Genomic DNA, 22,394 nt, shown 5'->3' on the forward strand with positions numbered 1-22,394 from the left:
AAACCTCCTGCTCCTGAAGACAGTCCGTGAACGACGTGGTGAATATTACCAACTTATAACAGTTAGAAGGGAAATTAAATGATATGAAGTCTTTCCTCACCATGGCTGAGGTGGAACGCCATCATTCCCCAAGCACAACACGTGGAGACTGATTCCTCAGAATGGATGGTGCCAGGCCCACTGTATCTCCCAGGGGCTGTGAGGGGGCCAGAGTTCTAGCCATCTTCTCTGAGCAGGCTGGGTGGGGGGACACCCCATGAGCACAGGGACCTCTTCCCACAAGGGAGAGATGTGGCTCCACACAAAATGGCTTCCTACCAGAGCCAGAGGACTAAGCAGCTTTTGCCTGGTGGTACCCGAGTGAGACTGACCTTTTTGATTTTCCGGGGCAGAGAACCCACCAGCAGGCCCAGGTATCCCCAGACACTCTAGCCATAGGTCTAGTGCAGGAGAGGTGAGCGGCCTGTTTCCTGAGGTGTTCTGAACAGCGTTCTTTTCCTCAGCACAGCTTCTGCCTCTCTGGACAGGGCGCAGCAGGGAGACCGTGGGCTTGCACCTGAAGAGAGGGAAAGCACATTTCCATTCATCTCCCTCTGCTGTCTCACCAGCTCACTCCGCTTGTTGCTCCGGCCTCCCACGGCTCCTCAAACAAGCCAGGCTTGTCCCAGCCTCAGGGCCTTTGCACATTTTCCCTCTCCAGGAATGCTCTTTCCTTGCATGTCCTCACGATACACCCTCCCCTTGTTCAGGTTTGTTTAAATATCACCTCTGAGAGCTCTTTCCTAAACATTGTTCCCCAGGCCCCCCTCCCCCGGCGATCCTTGCTCCCCTCTCTAGCTTTATTTCCCTCTGCTACACTTGCCGTTGCCTGGCATACTGTCACATTACTCATACATTTTGTTTGCTGCCTGCTTTCCCCCTTTAGGATGTAAGTTCCATGAGGGCTGTTTTGTCCTCTACTGGTCCCTCAGTGCCTGTAACAGTGCCAGGTAAATAATGGATGCTCATGCGCATTAAAAATCTTTACCAAGTAAACGAAATTATCATCGCTGTCACCGTTAAAAGAGAGGAGTGTAAGTTACCCTTGGCATCAGTAAGGGAGCCAGAACTCTCGCGGGAGCTGCTCCCCACGGAGAGGAGAGGTTGTGCAAGGCCCCTCGGGGCTGAGCAGTGTAACACACTGGATCACTTTGCTAGTCCAACAACAAAACTTCCTTGTCTCACAGTTCTGGAGGCTAGAAGTCTGAGATCAAAGTGTCGGCAGGGCGAGCTCCCCGTGAGGACTATGAGGCAGAATCTGTTCTGGCCTCCGCCCTAGCTTCTTGGGGGCTCCCTGGCAATGTTGGGGCTCCTTGGCTTGTAAAAGCAGCAACTCCATCTCTGCCTCTGTCTTCACATGGTGTCTCCTGTCTGCGTGTCCGTGTCCCAATTTCCTCTTCTTATAAAAACACCTGTTGTTTGGGACGAGGGCCCACCCTAATACCTCATCTCAACTAATGACATCAGCAATAACCCTATTTCCTAATAAGGCCTCACGCCAGGGTACCGGGAGTAGGACTTCCATGTCTGAATTGTGGTGGGGGCTGAGGGACACAAGTCCCCCTGTAACACTCTCCACCTTGTCTAGAGACAGAAATGTTGCCCCTCTCACTGCTTCCCATGGGAAGGAACATGGATGTCAGACAGGATTGTCCCAACACCAGCCTTAGAGCCTGTATCCGCCTTCCTCAGCGCTCCCTTAAGATGGCCACTGTCCAGGCAGTGTGGACGCCCTGGGCCTCTACTCCCTGCAGCCAGGGGGGAGGCCGCCTGCCCTTTGGCATCCCGTAGGCTCCCTCAGCTGGACCCGAACTGATTCCCTCGGAAAGACAGACAGAGGTTCTTCTGTGTCCTGCTATAGCCCCTCACTGCTACGAGCCTCTCAGCCTGCCAACGTAGATGTTCTCAAACAGTGCTCCTGAGTGAATGCATTCACCCTGAAAAGCCAGACATGGGATATAACTCAGATGAATCCGTCCGGCAAGAGGGGGCTTGTTGAAAGGAGGCTCAGATGGCATGTGCCCCATCCGCAGCTGGGGATGGGCCGGGAGGAATTTCCTGAGTGCCTGGGGCAGGTAAAGCTGCCAGCACCTAACTAGGGCACCAGGCACACAGTTCCTGATACAAACACTTTGAGAGCTAGAAATGACAATACATATCCCAAACAGCAAGCAAACGACACATCGATCTTTGAAAGCCTCGGTGGGGCTGATGATAGAGTTGTCCATTAGCATGAGCACGCAAATGCCCGACTCCCAGTCTCCATCAGAAGCCCAGTTCTTGGTGGTTTACCAGCTGCAGTAAAGCGGTGGGAGCTGCCCTCTGAAAGCCTCACCCAGGTTTCAGTCCATGTGCATTTGCCCCAGAAAGGGCGCTAAAGAACACAGGGATGCTTTTGTTTTTACAACCCGTGACATTCTGATTTACCAGAACTAAAACTAGAATAATTGAAATGCAGCCTAGATATGTGACTTCAATAAAGCCAGAACGTCTGCCAAACAATACTTCCTTCACTGTGGGAAGGAGTACATGAAGGAACTTATGCGCCCCGTACATAGTAGATACTTATCAAATGCAAGGATGCTGGGTTGAAGAAGGAGAATCTTCCAGCACTGTGCAGGAGCATGCAGGAAGCCCTGGGCACCGTGAGCTGTTTTGGCCTCCCTGTTGCCCATGGTGCCTGCTGCTGCCTGAGGCAAAAGACCAGGAAGAGTTGGGGGTTTCCAGCATTCCCGGGTGGCGAAGTGCCGTCTGGGGCACTTTTCTCCTGCCCAGATTTAAATTAAAGTACGAAATTTGCATTCAGTCCCCTCAGGGCCTGGCTCAGTGACCTAAGCCTCAGGTTTGAAATACTTCTGCTCCGGGGAACTGCAGGTTCAAATCCCAGGAGGGTTTCTGCTAGGCCTGGCATCCTTCTGAGACAGATCATTTGAATAAATGCAATTTAGTGAAGGCAGACCTTTCAGAGGAGGCCTCTGGGAAGGAGAGATGGGGGCCCTACAGGAGGGCCTAGAGGCTCAGAGTTTTATCCAGTTTTCCTGGTGTCCTTGCCAAATGTCAGGCGTGCACTTAAAACTTTGGGGAAACCAGAGAAAGCTCACAGAGGACTCCTGTGCCAAAGCCTAGCCCCTTACTTGTCTTTATTGTGAATCCTCTGTCATCTTCTTTCTCTCCAGCTCTCTGCCCAGAGAGTAGATGTTTTTTTAAGAAGGAGGACTTCTGCTTACACTCTTTTCCCAGTTCGGAGATGGGTCTGTACCCCTTCAAGCCACAGCCACAGGAGGGATAGTTTAGTACAGTGGTTACAATTGTAGAGCCCAGATCAGATGACCTGGGTGTAAACCCTGGCTACACTGAGTCCTACCTGTGCGGCATCTTCTAGGTCACACAGCAAAAAGGGTACTTGTCTCTGCATATTTTACAATACCCCATGTTATTGGCTCTAAGGCACTGCCACAGTCCCCCACTGCTCTGAGCTTGGAGACTCATAGGGTAAAGGGACTCCAAGAAAGTGCTCTAACAGCCCCAAGCAGGGGCAGCAAGGAAACATCAAAGTGGTTAAGCCCTCCTAATTTTTAAAACACACACTCACAAGCCACTTCAATGATTCCTCCTAAACTTCCCATAGTTCCCCAGAGTCCAATCAGAATTTACAAGGCTTTTTAGGGGCCACTGTTCTCAGGGCTCTGATCTACACGGCAGAAGTATATAGGGGCTGTGGGGAGACACTAAGGGGGGAAGCAAGAGAGGGGGTCTGTCTCAAGTTAGTGCCCCTGAGAACAGACATAGATTACTGTGCAGGATGTTTACCAGGAGTGCTCTTGGGACCAACACCTGTAAGGGAAGGGAAGGAGGCATGGGTGGGCAGAGGGAGAGCGTGAGTCGTGATACAATCTCAACAGAGGGCTCAGCTGATATACAAGAGGTTGGAGCAGCCAATAGGACACAATGAAGTAATCCAATGACAAGCAGTCTCTTCCCACTCCTGTCTATTTCATTTTAACCTTGTTACTGCAAGAGCCCTTAGACCTGAGGCCCAGCTCCATTTTACAGGGGTAGTCCCTAAGGCCAGAGGGGCTCGGTGACTTTGCCAAGATTCCCCCTTGCTGGTTAGTGGTTCATCCAAAGCTAATTCAAAAACTGCACCCCCGAACTCTTCACAAAAGAGTGAAGGCAGAGCCCTGCCTTCCATCCTCCCCTCAATTTTCACATTCCCCCAAATGAAGTGCCCTTGACCAGTTCTCTGGCCAGGGCAGCTTAGGCCTAAAATGATGTGGAAGCATTTCAGCCCCACTTTGCCTCTTCTCCCACAGTAAGGTCCTTTAGGAGGGTTGATGTCCATCCAGGAAGCAAAGGCAAGCACAGGAGGAGGCCAGGGCGCTCCAGCAGTGAGAGGGCACAGCCAGCCTGCCAGCCCTTCAGAATGGGACATGAAGGCTGACATTGTATGTGGTGCAGAGTCTCCCTGGGCATTACCTTGTCTAACCAGTTGTTAAACAGGACTCTTCCAGGTCTCCGAGTGTTGCCTGAGGCCCCCAAACTGAGAACAATAGCTATTCAAACTAAGACTCTGGAGTGAGGTGTTGGTCGTCTAGCTAATAGCCTTCTCCACTCTGCAGCTGAGGTGGTGATGGGTGAATGCCCACCCAGAGCCCTGCTTTGGAGTTGAGGAAGTTGGAGAGGCTGAAGGGAAGGATTTCTTTAGAGAGAGTTGTGAAATTTCTTTAGAGATTTAGAGTTGTGGATTTCTTTAGAGAGAGGCCGTCTATTGGTGGGGGCAGGGAGTGAGGAGGAAATTAAGGAAGTCATCAAGGAAGTCTCTCTAGAGGGGAGCTTGATTTGTGTCTGCTGGAATTAGGGAGGATGTAGACACTGACTGCCGACTCAGAGATAACAGGTGGCTGAGCCAGGAGGCAAAGCTCTGGCTAGGTGATGTGGTGCCTGTTCCAGATGGGTCCTCGGAATAGTGCCAGCCTGAGAAGGCAGGAAGGGAGGAGGGGACGCCAAGAGAGGAATGGACTTCTGGAAACTACTATGTGGAAGGAAGAACACAAGAGGAGGCAGTGCCCATGGTGAGTCACTACAAATGGGAGATCCCTAGGGACAGGGTGAGTCTCCAAAGAATCATAAAAGCATAACACACTTGGTATAATTCCAGAGTGCCTTGATGCCAGACTATAACCTCATCATCCTCGAGATTCTGCACACTTGTTCTTCGATGTCCCCTTTCCCCTAGGCTAAATCCTGAAAGGGCCAGAATAACAAGAGAGTAAAAGAAGAGGCAGAGCAAGGAAGAGAGACCTTCCCCAGTGCAGCCTTCCAAGACTAAATCAGGCCAAGAAGGGATATGTGTGTGTGTGTGTGTGTGTGTGTGGCACTATAGGGGACAGGCAGGTGCAAAGATTTGAAGTATATGAGTGACTAGAACTTTAATTTGGATATACTCAATTTTTAATATTTGTGGATAATTAAACTAGTTTTGGTGGCAAAACAGCTTGAGTAGAAACTCAGGTGATGATTCAGAGCCATGGAAGGAAGATACCAGGGTATAGCACAGATTTACACCTTATCAAGTCCACCTCAGTCGATAAACTGATTATACTTATTCAGACAAGCCCAGAGCCTCCTTCTGGGTTGGTTGTGCCTGGCTGAGCACCGGAGCAGAGGAAGAGATAATCCAGTATCAAAAGGAACAGGCCCCACGTCCTTGTACACACTGTGAGCTCTCGGTATCAGGGACCCTGTCCAGAAACCATGTTACTATGCCTTTGGGGGATGAATATAAGAGCCCAGGCTGGGGCCTCCAAAAAGAAGATCCTGGGCCTCAAAACCAACCCAAAGGCCCACAAGCCCTGTGACAACAGCCAAACATAACCCACGGGGAGACTCACCCCCGGCTCATTCCCTGGCCAGGATGTTTGCCTTTCCTCCCTTCCCATATGGAGATCTGAGTGGAAATGGCCTTTCTTCCTCTTCATACTGATGAGAATTTGTTGGCAGTGAGCCTTTCCAGCGTGTGTTTCCTTCCCAGGGAAGCCGATGCCTTCACAAATGAATTCCTTGCCTTGACACTGAGAATAGCCGCTGTGTATTTCTCCTCACTGAGGCCCTGTCCATTCTGGGTCTTGTGAGAACAATGCCTGGCGCCACTTTTATCCCAACAAAGAAGGAATTGGCCAGGTTAGTGCTCAGGGAATGGCCTGGACATGGGTGGTAATCCCTCACTGTTCCTGCAAGGCCTTAACTTCATAATCCCAGGGTAGGGCATGAACAAGAGGGACCAGGGCTAATGACCAGATACATCCAGGCCTTTGAAAGTAGTCTCCAATGAGAGTCAAAAATGACTCTCGGGGCGCCTGGGTGGCGCAGTCGGTTAAGCGTCCGACTTCAGCCAGGTCACGATCTCGCGGTCCATGAGTTCGAGCCCCGCGTCAGGCTCTGGGCTGATGGCTCGGAGCCTGGAGCCTGTTTCCGATTCTGAGTCTCCCTCTCTCTCTGACCCTCTCCCGTTCATGGTCTGTCTCTCTCTGTCCCAAAAATAAATAAACGTTGAAAAAAAAAAACTTAAAAAAAAAAAAAATGACTCTCCTATTCTGACCAGCAGTGTGATCGTGGAGAAGTGACCTCACATTTGTGAATCTCAATCCCTTCACCCATAAAGTAAGGATAATAATGTGAAACTCAGGGGCACTGTTGGGATGATTAAATAAGAAAAAATAGGGAGCAGTGCAGGCACACAGAAGATATGCAGTAAATGTTTCCAGCTTAAAAATCAGACCCTACATGTCTCAGGCAGCCTTCCTTGATCACCCCGCTTAATGCCAGCATATCTATCAGCTCATCATTCCACTAGCTTTTCTCCAAAGGCTATAGGTAGGAGGTGGAAAGACACCGTGTGGCCAGGTGTAAGGTGTTGTTAGGTCGGGCTGCTGGCAGCCTAGTCACCAAAAGACCCATATCCTAAAGCTGGACCTTGTTCTTCCAGCTTTACATATTCTCAGTGATCTCTCTCAGTGGTGGTAACACAAACATGGTCACATGTGGCCCACAGATAAGCCAGGCTGCCAATGTGTTGATACCAAGAGGAGAGGGTGGAAGAGGAAGAGGTTGTTGCTTTCTAATATCTGGAGCCCCCACAACACCCTGACTAAGATACCGGACGTCCCCAGTTTTGAGGTTCCCTCTCCTCTGGGGTAGGGGAACCACATTGTCTATTTGTCCATAAGGTACCCATTTTTCTGAGTTTCCTTGCAGATTAGTCCTGCCTTGTGTCTTCATCAAATGTGCTAATATCATTGATTATGCCACTATGAAGTAGATGTTTCTACAGGCCTGCAGAGGCTTCAGTATCCTCTCATTATATGTTGATTTCATTAGTGTAGCTTTCACAGCCTCCAGCTGACTGAGTGATGAAGAATACTGGGCATGGTCCCAGTCTCCTGAGGCCTCAGATCATCCCAGCTGTCAGTCCCTCAGAAAGCCTCTGTGCAAAGATGATCTCCAGCCCACTAGAAGGGTGGTTCTGGCCTCTGAGTCAGACACGATAATGGCACCATATGAACGACTGAAGAAACACACCTCTGGCTTCTTCTAAGCCATTACCCTACATGTGCCATAGCCAAGGGAGGACCAAAGGGCAAACTAAGAGCAAGAACTGGGGAGGACCAAGGAGCAGCTGCCAGTCGAAATATTTAAAGGGACAAAGACAGGAGTTCAAATCAGAGGCTGCTCACAGTGGGAAAGGTTTAAACTTGGTGACAGGTTGTCTGGCTGAACTTTGCTACTATAAGTAAAGTGTGCATCTTGCCAAATTCCAACAATAGTCAAATTTTGTGCCATGAGTGGTTTTCATGTCCCCGTTGTTAAATTTTCGGTCTGTGAGTAGGAATTCCAACTACCAGACCGCGTTTCTACTGGGCTTCTCCAGGTAGGTCCAAGGCTTCACAACAGAAACCTGGTGGGCATGGTTCTCCAGGCCCAGTGATGGCAGAAGTGAGTGTGGTGATGGGGCATTTCCAGACACTTGGAGCATTCTAGAATTGTCTCCTAAGCCAGTCCCAATGAGTAAAACTGACAGGAAGCTCACTGTTACCCAAGAACCCACTCAGGCCACACAAACTGGGGCCCACTTAAAGATTCTCGGTGACACAGAAAGCCTTCCCGAGATGCCATATTAGAGAGAAAAAAGCTGGTCTATGAGCTACCTCAAGTCCTGACATCTCTGGGTGCAGTCTGGGAAGACTCCAAAAGTAAACACTTCTCTTCTGAGATAAGTATTTCTGTCTGTTGATATGACAGGAAATTTCATGAAACCATCTTCAGCCAAAGAAACAACCTAAGGCTGAGAATGCCTTAAACATGCAATAGCTGATCATGGTTGTTTCACAGTTAGCAGTGAATCAAATGCCTCCATTTGTCTGATAATGAAATAGCTCAATTTACTAGGCACTTCATCTACTCCAGAGCTTGAGATATACGTCCTCTTTACACATTATGTTTGTTCTACAAGCCTCACAAATACTAAGTGGGGTAGAAATTATTAACTCCCTTTTATGGATGAGGAAAAGGATTATCAAAATGACTTTTAAAAAACCATGGCTAGAATACCCATACGTTAATATGGGGCATGTAAAATGGTGCAGCCACTTTGAAAACATTCTGACAGCACCTCAGAACGTTAAACACAGAGTTTCCATATGACCCAGAAATTCTACTCTCTACCCAAGAGTAGTGAAGACATATGTCCACATAAAACTTGTGCATGAATATTCACAGCAGCATTATTCATAACGGTCCAAGGTGGAAACAACCTAAGTGTCCATCAACTGAAGAAGAGATAAACAAAATGTACTATATTCACAAAATGGGTTATTGTTCAGCAATTAAAGGAAAGGAAGTTCTGACATACACAACATGGATGAACCTTGAAAACATAATGCTAAGTGAAAGAAGCCAGGTAAAAAGACCACATTTGATCCCATTTATAAGAAACGTCCAAAATAGGTAAATCTATGGAGACAGAAAGTAAATTAGTGGTTACCGAGGGGAGAGAGTGGGGAAAATCAGGAGTGACTATTAATGAGGATAAGGTTTCTTTTTGGAGTGATGAAAGTATCCCAAATTAAGATTATGGTGATGGCTGCACACCTATGTAAAATAGACTAAAACCACTTAATCATATACTCTAGATGACGGATTTTATGGCATGTAAATAAATTGTCTCAATAAAACTATTTAAAAAAAATAACATGGCTGGTTGAACCCTAAGAGATGTTTGTGCCTACAAAGTAACCTCTGAACTGAAGGGCAAAACTAGGGTTACGAATGTGTGATGGTAGAAAACACAGAGCTGTCATAACAGAAAAATCTGCACTTGGGCAACCTTGAGTAAGTTATTCAGTACTTGTGCGTCAATTTCTAGGACTTTTATGAAGATAAAATGGAATAATACCTATCACAGTTCCTATACAGACTTGGATTTGAATACATGTGAATTATACCTTCCATCTCTTAGAAGGGGGACTCAAAAGAACAAGCCAGGGTCCCAACCCTGTAAAGGGATGAGGATATGAGTCACTGGACCACAACAGGATGCTAGGACTGGGGATAAAGCTGAAACCTGTCAAAACTCATTAGGCCCAGTGTAAGGACTCAGACTCAATAACAACTCTACAACCCAAGACTAAAGTCCAATCAACAATCAAGCAATCATGGTGAGCCTCACGCAGGGTACCCTGAGATGGTTAAACCCTCCCTTGCCCTGATCATGCCTCGTTCTGCAACTTATAGGAGGCCTGAGGAGGGGGTGGAGGCTCCAGCTGAAGAGGGGTAAGGACTTCAGAAGCAGGGCTAGAAGGTAGGAAGCAAGAAACAGAGATACATGAGTGGTTCCAGTCCTTTAAGAATTGTTCACATCCCAAATGGCTGTATGAATCTATAAAGACCTATTTCATTACTGTGAAATGATCCAAAACGTGTCATATGGATGGGAGAAAGAAGATGGCACTACTTAGATTATCCACAACTTCACTTTTCATTCATGTCATGAACTCCAAATATTCCTATTCCCAAATCCAAATTCTAAGCCAGTGGCCTCAGAACAGTCCTTGTTCCCCAGATCTTAGAGGGCAGAAAAGGAAGCAGTGTGTCTATGTTCAGTCAACAAGATCTGCTAATCCTTCTTTCTTCTGCAGTGTCTTCAGCACTTATCTTCTTTTGACAGACAGGGAAAGGAGAGAAAAAAATGTATAGGCGTACAGTTGACACCTCAGCCCTGATTTTCAATTCAATCAGCCCACTTAAGATTCAGGAAGAGTACCATGCATAGTGATGTAGGAGAGATCTAGATAATAGTAAGTACCTCAGAGGATCACTGTGGAGAATGAATAAGATGGTGACCCAGTTGAACAAATTGTAGATTTGGAGTCGGGTAGAAATAGGCCTATGTCTGAAACTTCTTTAACCTTCAATTGCCAATCCCAAAAGACTGCTATGAAATATCTACTCAGAAAATGCCTAGGGTAGTGTCTGGCATCAGTAAGCCTCAACAGATAGTAGGAAAAGAGAAGCACATTCCACAGTGATTGGCACAGTCATAGGCCCTGCCTACATTGTTTTCCAGGGGGTGGTAAGGGTCAGACGGCCAAGATGTGATTGAGAAAGAGGTCAGATGCATGCACGGAAGGGCCTAGAAGACCCCAGTGTGGAACAAGCCAGAGGAGAGCTGTTGTAGGCAGCTCAGTCCGGCAACCTCATGCCAAGGGGAAATTTTGGCTCCAGACCTCAGAACCGAAGCAATTTCTGTCCTGGCTGGAGCCTTTCTGTGGGGGAATACACCACCCCAGGCTGCCTTCAGCAGGAAGGCAGCACTCCATCAGGAAGAACTGGTCAAGCTGGCAAGAGAAGAGTACATCCTGATGCATGTATTTACAAATATGAGAAGGGAATAAACGTCCTTCTCAGCAGAAGTGATCAGCAATATTTGACCTCAATTGGCAGGAGTTGTCCTATCAAGCCCATTCAGAAAGTCCAGAATTCTGTGAGGCACAGAGAAATGCGGTGATTTGGCATGACTCACAAGCCAACTCTTCCACTGTCTCAGTCCGAGGCTTCTATTGAGCCCTTAGAATCAATAATAAAGAGGCCACTGTTTATATCCGGAGTCCTTTGTGCAGACTATCCCTGCCTCAGTGGGTGGCAGGTTGTCTGCAAAAGAAAGAAAACAGTCACTTTATTAACCCTCTTTGTGGGCCTCCGCTTTCCTCCAACCTTCTTGATTGAAGGTTAAAGCTTTCCCCCTTCCAGTGGTGCACATTGATCTCAGAGGTCATGGAGGAGAGATTTTCATATCGAGGGCAAGAGTCCCTGGTGAGAAGCAGGGAGGTGGGGTGGTAGGGTGGGGATGAGGACCAGGGAGGGTATCTTTTTATCAAAAGGTGATTCTCACTAGGGCCTTAAAGGTTTCAGGACGAGAAGAAAATCGTGCATTATCTCTTTAGACAGGCTTAGCATGATAACCTGGAGCCCAGCAAAGGGAGCTCAGACCCAAGCAAAACATGCCAAAGTGGAACAACCCCCCAAAATAGCTCAAGAACAAAGTGGTGTGAACCTGACACTCATGAAGATTTAACAAAGCCTGGGTTAAAAATAAGTTATTCATCAGTTAATGTAAGCACATGGTATGAAATTCTGGAGAATGAAAAGTCTCCCTCCTACCTGTATATCCCAACCAAGCAGATCCTCTCCCTGGAAGTAAGCATTGTTAACACATTTGAACATATTCTTCAAGAGATAATGTATGCATCTATAGCATACAAACACACACACACACACACACACACACACACACACACACACAATCTTCCCTGCCCTTTACACAATACTATACTATATATATTGTTCTAACTTGCCCTCTACTTAACGACATATCATGGAAATTATTCAATAGTTCCGTCTAGTCATCTGCAATTATATCTACTTACACTATTGTCACTTACCTCCTAAAAAAATAGCATTTGCCCTCCAACTCTAAAATTTTTGCAAATCAGTGTGTTTGCTTTCTTTTTTCCTTGCAGAAACTTGGTGAAATATGTGATTTCTATGGTGAAGTGTTGTATGACACTTACATTCTGTATTTCAACCATAATTTCCACACTTTTTGATTCTTAGTCCTACAACTGTAGGGATTCAATGTTTACCACTATTCCTATAGCCAAAGTTTTTCCACTGATCTCTTGGCTGGAAAAATTTGCCTTCTCATAGTTTCTTCAAAGAGTGGTCCACAGAACTGCTTATCTTACCTATTTGAAACTGTTTGTCTTCTACTTTTACACTTGATCAACATATTTGCTGGGTATAAAATGCTTGGATTCCTTACATTTTCTTTCCATGATTTGAAAATCTATCAGCCATTTCTGTCATGAAGCTTAATATCAGCCTTCTGTTTTTCCCTGTATAGGCAACTTTTCCTTTTTGGTTAGAATGCTCACAGGCTTCCTTTCTTATCTGTGAAGCTTAATTATTTTACTAGGATGTGATGCTCAGTGTATCAATTTTTCTGGGGATGTGGTATGCCCTTCCATAGTAGAAATTCAAGTCTTTTTAATTTCTGGTAATATTGTTGAATAATACCTTTGAGCATTTTCTTCTACTTGCCTGGTTCTGTTCTATAGGGATATTATTTATGGATGTCATTTGACTGATGTCCCTCTCTATTATTTTCATGTTAGTCTTGTCACAATTTTCTCCATTTCCAATTCAATTTGCTGGCTTCTCAGTCCTTTCCTCTGTGTCCTTCTTGCATTTCCATCAGTGTTTATTCCTTTTTGTGCTTATCCCAATGTGTACTTCATTTCTCTTTGTCTCCTTCCTGGACTCTCCCAGCTGCTGGGCCATAACGTATAGTGGTTAAAAGTGAGGGCTTTGAAGTCAGGGTTTGATACCACTTACCGGAACATAAATCTGATTGAGTTACTTGACTTTTGGCTCTTTGTGTTTGAATTGAGTAAAATGAGAGCATTTACCTTACAGGGCTATTTTAAGAATTGATGAGTTAATACATAAAAAGCAATTTGAACCACGATGGGCACATTTTAAGGTCTGTTTATGAATTAGCAAAAGGAGATGATGATGATGATGATGATGATGATGATGACGACGACAGCTGTTTCTTCTCTGAGCTCTTGCCTCTGCTTTGTGTTCCTAGATCAACTTGTGACATTTTTTAAGTTCCTGGTGATATGGTCATAATTTTCATCTACTTGATGGCCACATTTTTCTGGTGCCTGTTTCCTATCTGTTATTCTCGTTCTTTTCCTCATGTTTTCTTATAACATGTTTGTGTAGATCCTGTACTGATTCTTTTTCAATTATTACATATCTTTCAATAAGGCTAGTTCTTCCTGGACTAGCATTTCGCAGGAGATTCTCACGGCAGGCTAGCCTGGGCTTCAGACCAACAGAAATAGTCTGCATGATCATAGAGTGGTGCCTATGAGCGAACTATCTGTCCTTCATAGAAATCAGCAGTTATAAGACTGTGTGTGAATTGGAGTCTCTCTTCCCCATTCTCTCCAACAAACTGTCTCCTTCAAGATGATTTTTGTATGCTCCTCATTCAGCCTCACATCCCTGCTACTTTTCGGTTTCACACAGGGGCCAGAAAAGCTCCTATCATCTAGTGATATATCCTAGTGCCACTGAATCAAATAAGGAATGGGGATTTGAGCCCACTAGGGTTTGTGAGAGAATTATGCTCCAGCACTGTCTGAGATGTATAAATGGAAACTTCCTCCTTTAAGATGTTCCCATAGCACTCCATTTGGCAGCCCTCCCTCGTATATTATGGTGAGGGTCACAGGATGCCTTTTAGTTTTATCCAAGATGAAATATTAGTTTGTTTCTTGATTTCTTTCTCTGCCTTGGTGGGGTTGTGGCTTTCATGGCTTGTCAGAGGCAAGGGCAGAGCCCTAGCAATACCTTTGTCTCCAATAGCATTTATGAGGAGTTCTGACCCCATCAGGGAGCCACACTGGGGGAGGGAGGCCTTGGAGGACTCAATGAGCAAATGAAAGGCCTTACACCATTGATAAATTTATCTTCCCTTTGGAGCAAAGCCCACAATCACCATGGTTTTATGTAATAACTCAGAAATCTGGGATACTGCTCTTGGTAAAGCAAAGCATCTTTACCACATCACACAATCTCCTTATTGTGCTTCACAACCATTAACAGCCTCTGTCAGAGCTTTAATTGGAGAAACAAGATAAGCCAGGCACGTTTCTTTTGGTGATTTGTTATTAACAGGTTATATCCACTCAATGACTACCAGGTCCTGAGCCTTTCTCCCCTTACAGTAACCAGAAACAGAAGCACCAATTGGCAAATAACAGATAATAATTAAAAAAAATTTTTTAATGTTTATTTTTGAGAGAGAGCGTGAGCAGGGGAGGGGCAGAGTGAGAGGAAGACACAGAATCTGAAGTAGGCTCCAGGCTCTGAGCTGTCAGCACAAAGCCCAACATGGGGCTCGAACTCATGAACTGTGAGACCATGACCTGAGCCCAAGTCAGACACTTAACCGACTGAGCCACCCAGGTGTCTCTAAGTAAGAATATTTTCAAAAGTCTCTTTAATTAAAAAACAAACATCTGAGAGTTTGTCTGGTTTTCTCTTACTAGACTTGAACAGGGTCAGACAAGGACTCCTGAGTCACCAAATCAGTGAGGCAGAAAGTCATTTGTCACCTGGTGTGAGAACACGGCTGGTTGGAAATGCTTTGCAAAAACAGGAAGCCACTTTGTCTAGAGAGATTCTTGTGCATAGTGAGACTAAGTCTTCCCCAAAAAGCCTCGAAAGGAACAAACCACTGCCTGAAAAGGTATTGCCTTTATAAAGCATGTGGTGGAACTTTGGGGCTTTCAAACCAAGGGCTCAGAGAAAGAGCCACTTGACAAGGTCATCAAGATAAAGGAAAATGCACCACCCCCACTTCAATTTCACCTGAACCACTAGCAGGATATTCATGAAAATCCAGTGGGATCTGAAGGGCAAGGAGACCTTGAGCGTGAATTCTCTGCCTAGCAATTTAAAGAAGTGTTTTTCACACATCATCATCAGTTCTGAGTCCCCCAAATCTCCCAGAGTGACAGCAATCAAAATTGATTTGGGGAATTTCATCCACAAATTAAATTTACTGGTTCCAATATGGAAGCTCAGTAGCTTTATCTCATGGCCAGTGAGGTGACCAGAGGGTTTGAGGTATGACTTGTGAAAGACTGAAAGCATTCGATCATTTGGCACAAGTGAATGGTTTGAAAGCAGACACAGGTGCACTTTTAGCTCTGGGAGCCAGAGCTGGCAGGGCCATCTGAAACTGTTTGGGGCACACACAGTGTGACTTTAAGAAGGCTCATGTCTTCCAAGTTCATTGCTACCTAAATTTTTTCCAGGCTCACTTTTTTGTTTGTTTCTTTTTGGTGTTGTGCATGTAACCTAATGTACTGACTACCCTAGGAAGTCATTCCTGTCTAAAATTCTGCTGAATGCTCTATTCATGGTTTTCACCTAGTGAGAGTTCACCCAGCATCTAGCCCATAGGTATTCTCTGACTGTATGTCACAGCCGTGTGCAGCAGCACCCCCTGACCATGACAAATGGCGTTTCTCTGGGTGACACATGGGAATCGCAGAGAGAAATCCTTCTGCAAAGAGCTGTTGGCAGAGAAGGCGGCAGGGTTCCAATATCTGGGGTGGTCTGGCTTGGCACGCAGCCCAGCCTCCAAGCTTACTCTTTCTGGTCCACCTTGTTTCATAATTGACCGTTCAGACAGACCTGGGAATGCTGGATGTGATGAAGGCAAAAAAAAAAAAAAAAAAAAAAAAAAATCTTTAAAACTGAGCTTCCTTATACAGATTTCTGTGTCTCCTACTCAGAAGGTCAAAATCACCGGTCTGGGTTGGGGTCCAGGAGTTAGCATGTCTGATAGTGCCTCAGGTCATTCTAATACAGGGGGTCCATGGACCATGCGCTGATAAACGCTGCTCTGTGAGATGATTCACGGATTAAGGAGAACAAAACATACTTTGTTCATGTGAAAAAAAAAAAATTCATGGGCTTGTCCTTCCCTTCCACTATCTGCTCCTAACCCCTGACTGGTGATATGACAGCAGGATCAGGTTAGTCAAGTTGAACCCAGCTATGGAAAATGTGGGTGTTCTCTGGACTACCTCTGGCCTATCAGGTGAGCTAATAAGCTTCTACCTTGTTTTCAAACACCCACAACACATACGCACATAAAATCGCATTTCTTTGGCCCAAATAAAAATAAAATTATTCATGTCATGTTGTACCATTAATGAAAATTCAAAATGGTTGTTAAGACACTTCCATCCACTTCGTTTTATCCATTTTACAATTCACTGTGGCATTTTCTTCTTGAGGGTCAGAACCATGTCTTACATTTTTCTGTGGGCCCTCTACAGTTCCAAGAATACATCACATGCTCAATTAACACAGTTAATTCCATGAGAAGCATGAGTGGGACCTTGAAGCCAGTTGTCTGTGTTTTAATCTGCCACTAACTAGCTGTGTAGCTTTGGACAACCTTTCTGTAATTCAGTTTCATTGGTACAAGGGGGATGATAAAACATGTTTCATGGGATTGTTGTGAGGAATTAAATAGCTAATATAAAGTACATAGAACAGTGCCTGAACCACAGTAAATGCTAAATGTGCTTGCCATCATTATTATGATTGTTGTTATGGTGATGGTGGCCGAAACCATAGGGAAGGACTCTAGTTGTGCTAGCACTGGCCCCAAACCTTCTTTCATCATCCGAGAATGCGCATATTGCTCTATTCTAAAATGGAAGCAATGTTCAAACTACTCTGAAGTAGATTTCAGCTTCTCTACTTTTATATTACTTCTCTACTTTTATATTTTATATTACTTAAAGGAACATATTTACAAGGCAGCAGTCCATCTACAAATCATCCATGGAGGAAAAGCAAAATCCCTTTGAACGTGCCTATGTTAGAAGGTCCCACACCCAGCAAGCTAGGGTTTATCAGGAGAGGTGAAGGTTTTTTTCTGATTGTTAATACACAGTGAAATTAGACAAAGAGAAGAGGAAGGAAGCTGTTTTCTTCCTTTCCTATTTTCAAACTGGGTTCCCTGTGCAGGGGCAATTCACACCACATCACGCTGATTCATGAGAAGGTTAACATTAACGGCCAAAACGTGCTTCAAGTTTTATAGCTTGTGTGGACATTTAGGAAAATAGTTTTTACTACTCCTCCAACTTTTCTCTTTGAAAATTTTAGAATAAAAAGTTGGGAAAGGGAAAACAAGAAAAATAAAAATGTAAGTAGGAAAGAATAGGGACCATCATTCCCTTACCTAATCTTTAAGCAACCCAAGATTCTCCACAATGAACAAAGTGTAAAATTCTTGCCAAATGACAGGACAGGTAGGAAAGTCAAAATATTCGTAAGTCATAATATTCATATTTGTAAGGTTATACATTTGTAAAGCTGCCTGTCAATAGGTTATTATTGTTCTGGGCATTGAAGACACCAAAAATGATGCTTGCACAGTGGAAAATAAATCTCTTCTCTGGAATCCCACACCCCCAAGGGGTCCTTGCCTGGCCAGGTCTGTGCTCTCTGACCCTCCTCCTTATGTCAGGGGCCAAGCCATGACAAGGTCGTCCTTGGGATTTGCCAAATTAGAACTAAGAAAAGATGGTCCATCTCTGGCCAAGTACTGTGAGATGTGAGGATCAGAAATTTGTTTCCTATCTGTGAGGTAACTCTTAAGAGAATAAAGTCAATATTCAGTGAACAAAGAGCAGCATTCAGAGAGGACTCAACACTAGGAGAAGCCATGTGGAAGTCAGGAAGATGAAGGACTGGCAAAGGTGTATGTCAGGATAACAAATAAGAGAAATGAACATTTTCAGGATTCTATTTTGGATCCAATTATCTTCATTCATTCTCTGATCTTTCTCCTGAACTAACTCTGCCTTGAAAGCGCCACATGGATGTCTTAGACGCATCTCGAATTTAATGTGCGAAACTGAACTCTTGATCCTCCTCCAAAAAACTTGCTCCCCGGCACCTTCTCCATTTCAGTTACTGGCAATTTCTTCCTCCCAGTTGCCCAAGTTTAAAAATTTGGAGTCATTTTTGATGCCTCTCTTTTTCACATTATCACATCTACTATCAGGAAATGGCTCAACTTGCCAGATATATAGACTCTAATCACTTGTCACCATATCCACTGATGTGACCAGGTCCAGGCTCCATCATTTCTTGCCTGGATTATTCTAAGAGCCTCCCAATTTGTCTCTCTGTATCCCTCATAATCACATGGCAGCCAGTGAATGGTTTCTCATCTCACTTACCAATCAGGTCCTAGGATTCCTCCCTCTACTCTGAATCCTTCAAATGGAGGAAAAATCTTCCTACAAACCTCCATAGGAATAATGATAAAAAATAATTTTGGGATAGTCCAACTCCCCTACTCTTTACCCTCATCTCCTCCCTCCCTCTGCCCCTCACTGTCTGCCCACCCCATTCTACTCCAGTCACACGCCCTTTCCTTTGCTGATCTCAGATAAGGCAAGAGCATGGTCACATTTCTACCTCAGGTTCTGTGCTCTTGCTGATCCTTCTGCCTGAAACACCCATCTGCCAGACACTAGTATGGTCAGCCTCCTCCCTCACTTCCCTCGGAAATCTGTTCATATTTCACCATATGAGGAGACCTCTGAGCCTATTCTACCTAAAATAGCACCCCTTCCCTTACTTTTCCTTATAACACATATCACTAGCTAATTACATTATCTAGGTCTTCCTCCCACTTAGAATATATGCTCCATTATGGGGCGCCTGGGTGGCTTAGCCGGTTAGGCGTCTGATTTTGGCTCAGGTCATGATCTCATGGTTCGTGGGTTTGAGCCCTGTATTGGGCTCTGTGCTGACAGCTCAGAGCCTGGAGCCTGCTTCAGATTCTGTGTCTCCCTCTCTCTCTGACTCTCTCCGGCTAACGCTCTTTCTCTGTCTCAAAAATGAGTAAATGTTAAAAAAAAAAAAAAATAGAATATGTGCTCCACGAGAAAAGGCATTTTTTTGTTCATTACTTGTCTTCCTAGAGCCTAGAACCATGGCTATCGTGTGGTAGGCACACAAAAGATGTTGGCTAAAGGAACCACTGTAGTACATCTTACATTTCAATCTTTTACCCAACCTAGCTTGAATCCGTTCTCCTACTGCTGTAAAACAGTTAAATTTTGCTTCAATCACGTTACTTTAAAATATACCTGACTACGTAATATTTTCTTCCCCTACATCTCCCTGTCTTCTCACTGACCATTTACTTCCTGAAACAGATAGCATTTAACATTTTCAGCAATTTGGAAAAAGCTCAGATGTCCTTTGCTACCATAATGTATTATAATATTGTGGCTACAATGACTCCACTTAATAATTTTATTCAACTGACAATATTCGAAAGTTATGAAACATTCATTTCCCCCCCAAACTAGTTTCCATTCTCAAATGAAATCACAAATCAAGAGCAGTGAATTGTAGAATTCTATAGTCCAAGCCCCAATTAGGAACTATTTCTCTCCCCTTGAATTATCTAACGCTTCCTCCATTCTTCTTCCTGTTCATTCACATTTTAACAATCTCAGGACATTTCCTAGCACGGGCCCATTGGAATGTAAGAAAACATGCACCTATCAAGTCTGTTTGTCTACCTGACCACAGTCCTAACCTAGGAGTTGAAGCCATGGTGGTTCAAGAACGTTGGCTAAAACGGGAATGAGAAAGTAATGTGAGTTCATTTGCCTGACATCCTTGAGCTCCATCTTTTATCTAAAGGCTCACAATAATTTTAAGATCTCTCTGCAAAGGTGGTCAAAAGAATTTTCCATCAGGGGAGATCTCCAATTCTATACTACCAGTCACCTTTATTCCTCTGATGCCACTCCTCCTAACTTCTCAGCAGTCCACTTCATTATGAAATGTCTGTTTTAATAGACCCACGTGAATTTATATTTATCTTTAGGCAACATCAATTTTCAAAAAAACAAGAATAAACTTGCATAACAGAACCAACCCTCATACCATTTTAGTTTTAATTTTTATTTCTACTTGGCATTAATGGGATTTTAAAATGTCACCAGAGACACATTTATTTTAACTTTCACCTATTGACTTAACCTGTTAACATTTGGAATACACCATTAAGACTGTGTAACAAAGAGAAACTTTACAAATATTTCAAGGGATTAAGTATTTTGAAAACTGTAGCTTTAAAAAACGTATTTGTTAGGGCATCTGGGTGGCTCGATCAGTTAAGGGGCCAACTCCTGATACCAGCTCAGGTCATGAACCTGCAGTCACGAGATGGAGCCCCACGTTGGGCTCCGTGCTGAGCTTGGAGCCTACTTGGAATTCTCTCTCAACCCCCCTTTTTCCCTCTCTCCATGCCCCTCCCCCACTTGTACTTTGTCTATCTTTCTCTCAAAGTAAATATGCATTTAAAAAATTGTGTTGTTGGGGCGCCTGGCTGGCGCAGTCGATCTCACGGTCTGTGAGTTCGAGCCCCGCGTTGGGCTCTGGGCTGATGGCTCAGAGCCTGGAGCCTGTTTCCGATTCTGTGTCTCCCTCTCTCTCTGCCCCTCGCCCGTTCATGCTCTGTCTCTCTCTGTCCCAAAAATAAATAAACGTTAAAAAAAAAAATTGTAATAAGAATTGTGTTGTTAAAAATAACCCTATTTGTCAATATCACTTCTGGGTATAAAGACACAAGAATTTAAAGCAGAGTATCAACGGGCTTTTGCATATCTACATTATAGCAACACTATATACCATAGCCAAGAGATGGAAGCTACCCAAATAATCTACACTGATGGATAAAAACAAAATGTCACACATACATATAATGGACTACCACGCAGCTTAAAAAAGGAAAATGCTAACTCACACTTCTGTGGTCAATTAATCTATGACAAAAGAGGCACATACTAAGGGGTAAAGAGAGGCTTTTCAATAAATGGTGTTGAGGAAAATTGGACAGCTACACCCAAAAGAATCAAACTGGACCACTTTCTTACCTCATACACAAAAATAAACTCAAAAGAGATTTAAAAACCTAAATGTAAGACCTGAACCCATAAAAACTCCTAAAAGAAATCACTGGCAGTAATCTCTTAGATATCAGCCACAGCAACATAGGTCTAGGTTATGGATGGTTCTCAGACAATGGAAACAAAAGCAAAAATAAACAACTGAGACCATACCAAAATAAAAGCTTTTGCACAGCAAAGGGGACCATCAACAAAACAAAAAGGCAATCTACTGAATGAGAGTATCTGCAAATGACATATATGATAAGGGATAACTCTAAAATATATAATATCCAAATTTACACAACTCAACACCAAAAATACAATCTGATTAAAAAATGGACAGAGGACCTGAACAGACATCTTCCAGGAAAGACGTAAGAATGGCTAACATACACATGAAAAGATGCTCAATATCACTAAATTATGAGGGAAATGCCAATGAAAACCACAATGAGAGATCACCTCACACCAGTCAGAACAGCTAGTATCAAAAAGACAAGAAATAAACGCTGGTGACGATATAGAGAAAAAAGAACCATCGTGCACTGTTAGTGGGAAGATATACTGTGAAAAACAGTACACAGGCTCCTCAACTAATTACAAATACAAATCCTGGGGCACCTGGGTGGCTTAGTTGGTTAAGTGTCCCACTTCAGCCCAAGTCATGATCTCACGGTTCGTGAGTTCGAGCCCCATGTCAGGATCAGTGTTGACAGCTCGGAGCCTAGAGCTTGCTTCAGTTTCTGTGTCTCCCTCTCTCTCTGCCCCTTCTCCCGCTGGCACTCTCTCTCTCAAAAATAAAGATTGAAAAAATATATATATGTATGTATATATATATAAAACTCTTTAAAAATATAAATCATGTACGATCCCGTAATTCTACTACTGAGTATTTACCCAAAGAAAACGAAAACACTAATTCGAAAAGATACAAGCATCGCTATGTTTATTGTAACATTACTCAGAATAGCCAAGATATGAAAGCAATCCAACTGTTCACTGATGGATGAATGGATAAAGAAGATGTGGTACATATATGCAAAGGAATATTACTCAACTATAAAAACGAATGAGATCTTGCCATTTACGAAAACATGGATGAATCTAGAGGGTATTAAGCTAAGCGAAATAAATCAGAGAGACAATTACCACATGATTGCACTTATATGTGTAATTTATTTTTTTTAATTTTTTAAAATTTAATTTTAGAAAGAG

This window comes from Herpailurus yagouaroundi, unplaced genomic scaffold (genome assembly GCF_014898765.1).
Source record: "Herpailurus yagouaroundi ecotype Mexico unplaced genomic scaffold, PumYag 29, whole genome shotgun sequence".
NCBI classification, from domain to species: domain Eukaryota; kingdom Metazoa; phylum Chordata; class Mammalia; order Carnivora; family Felidae; genus Herpailurus; species Herpailurus yagouaroundi.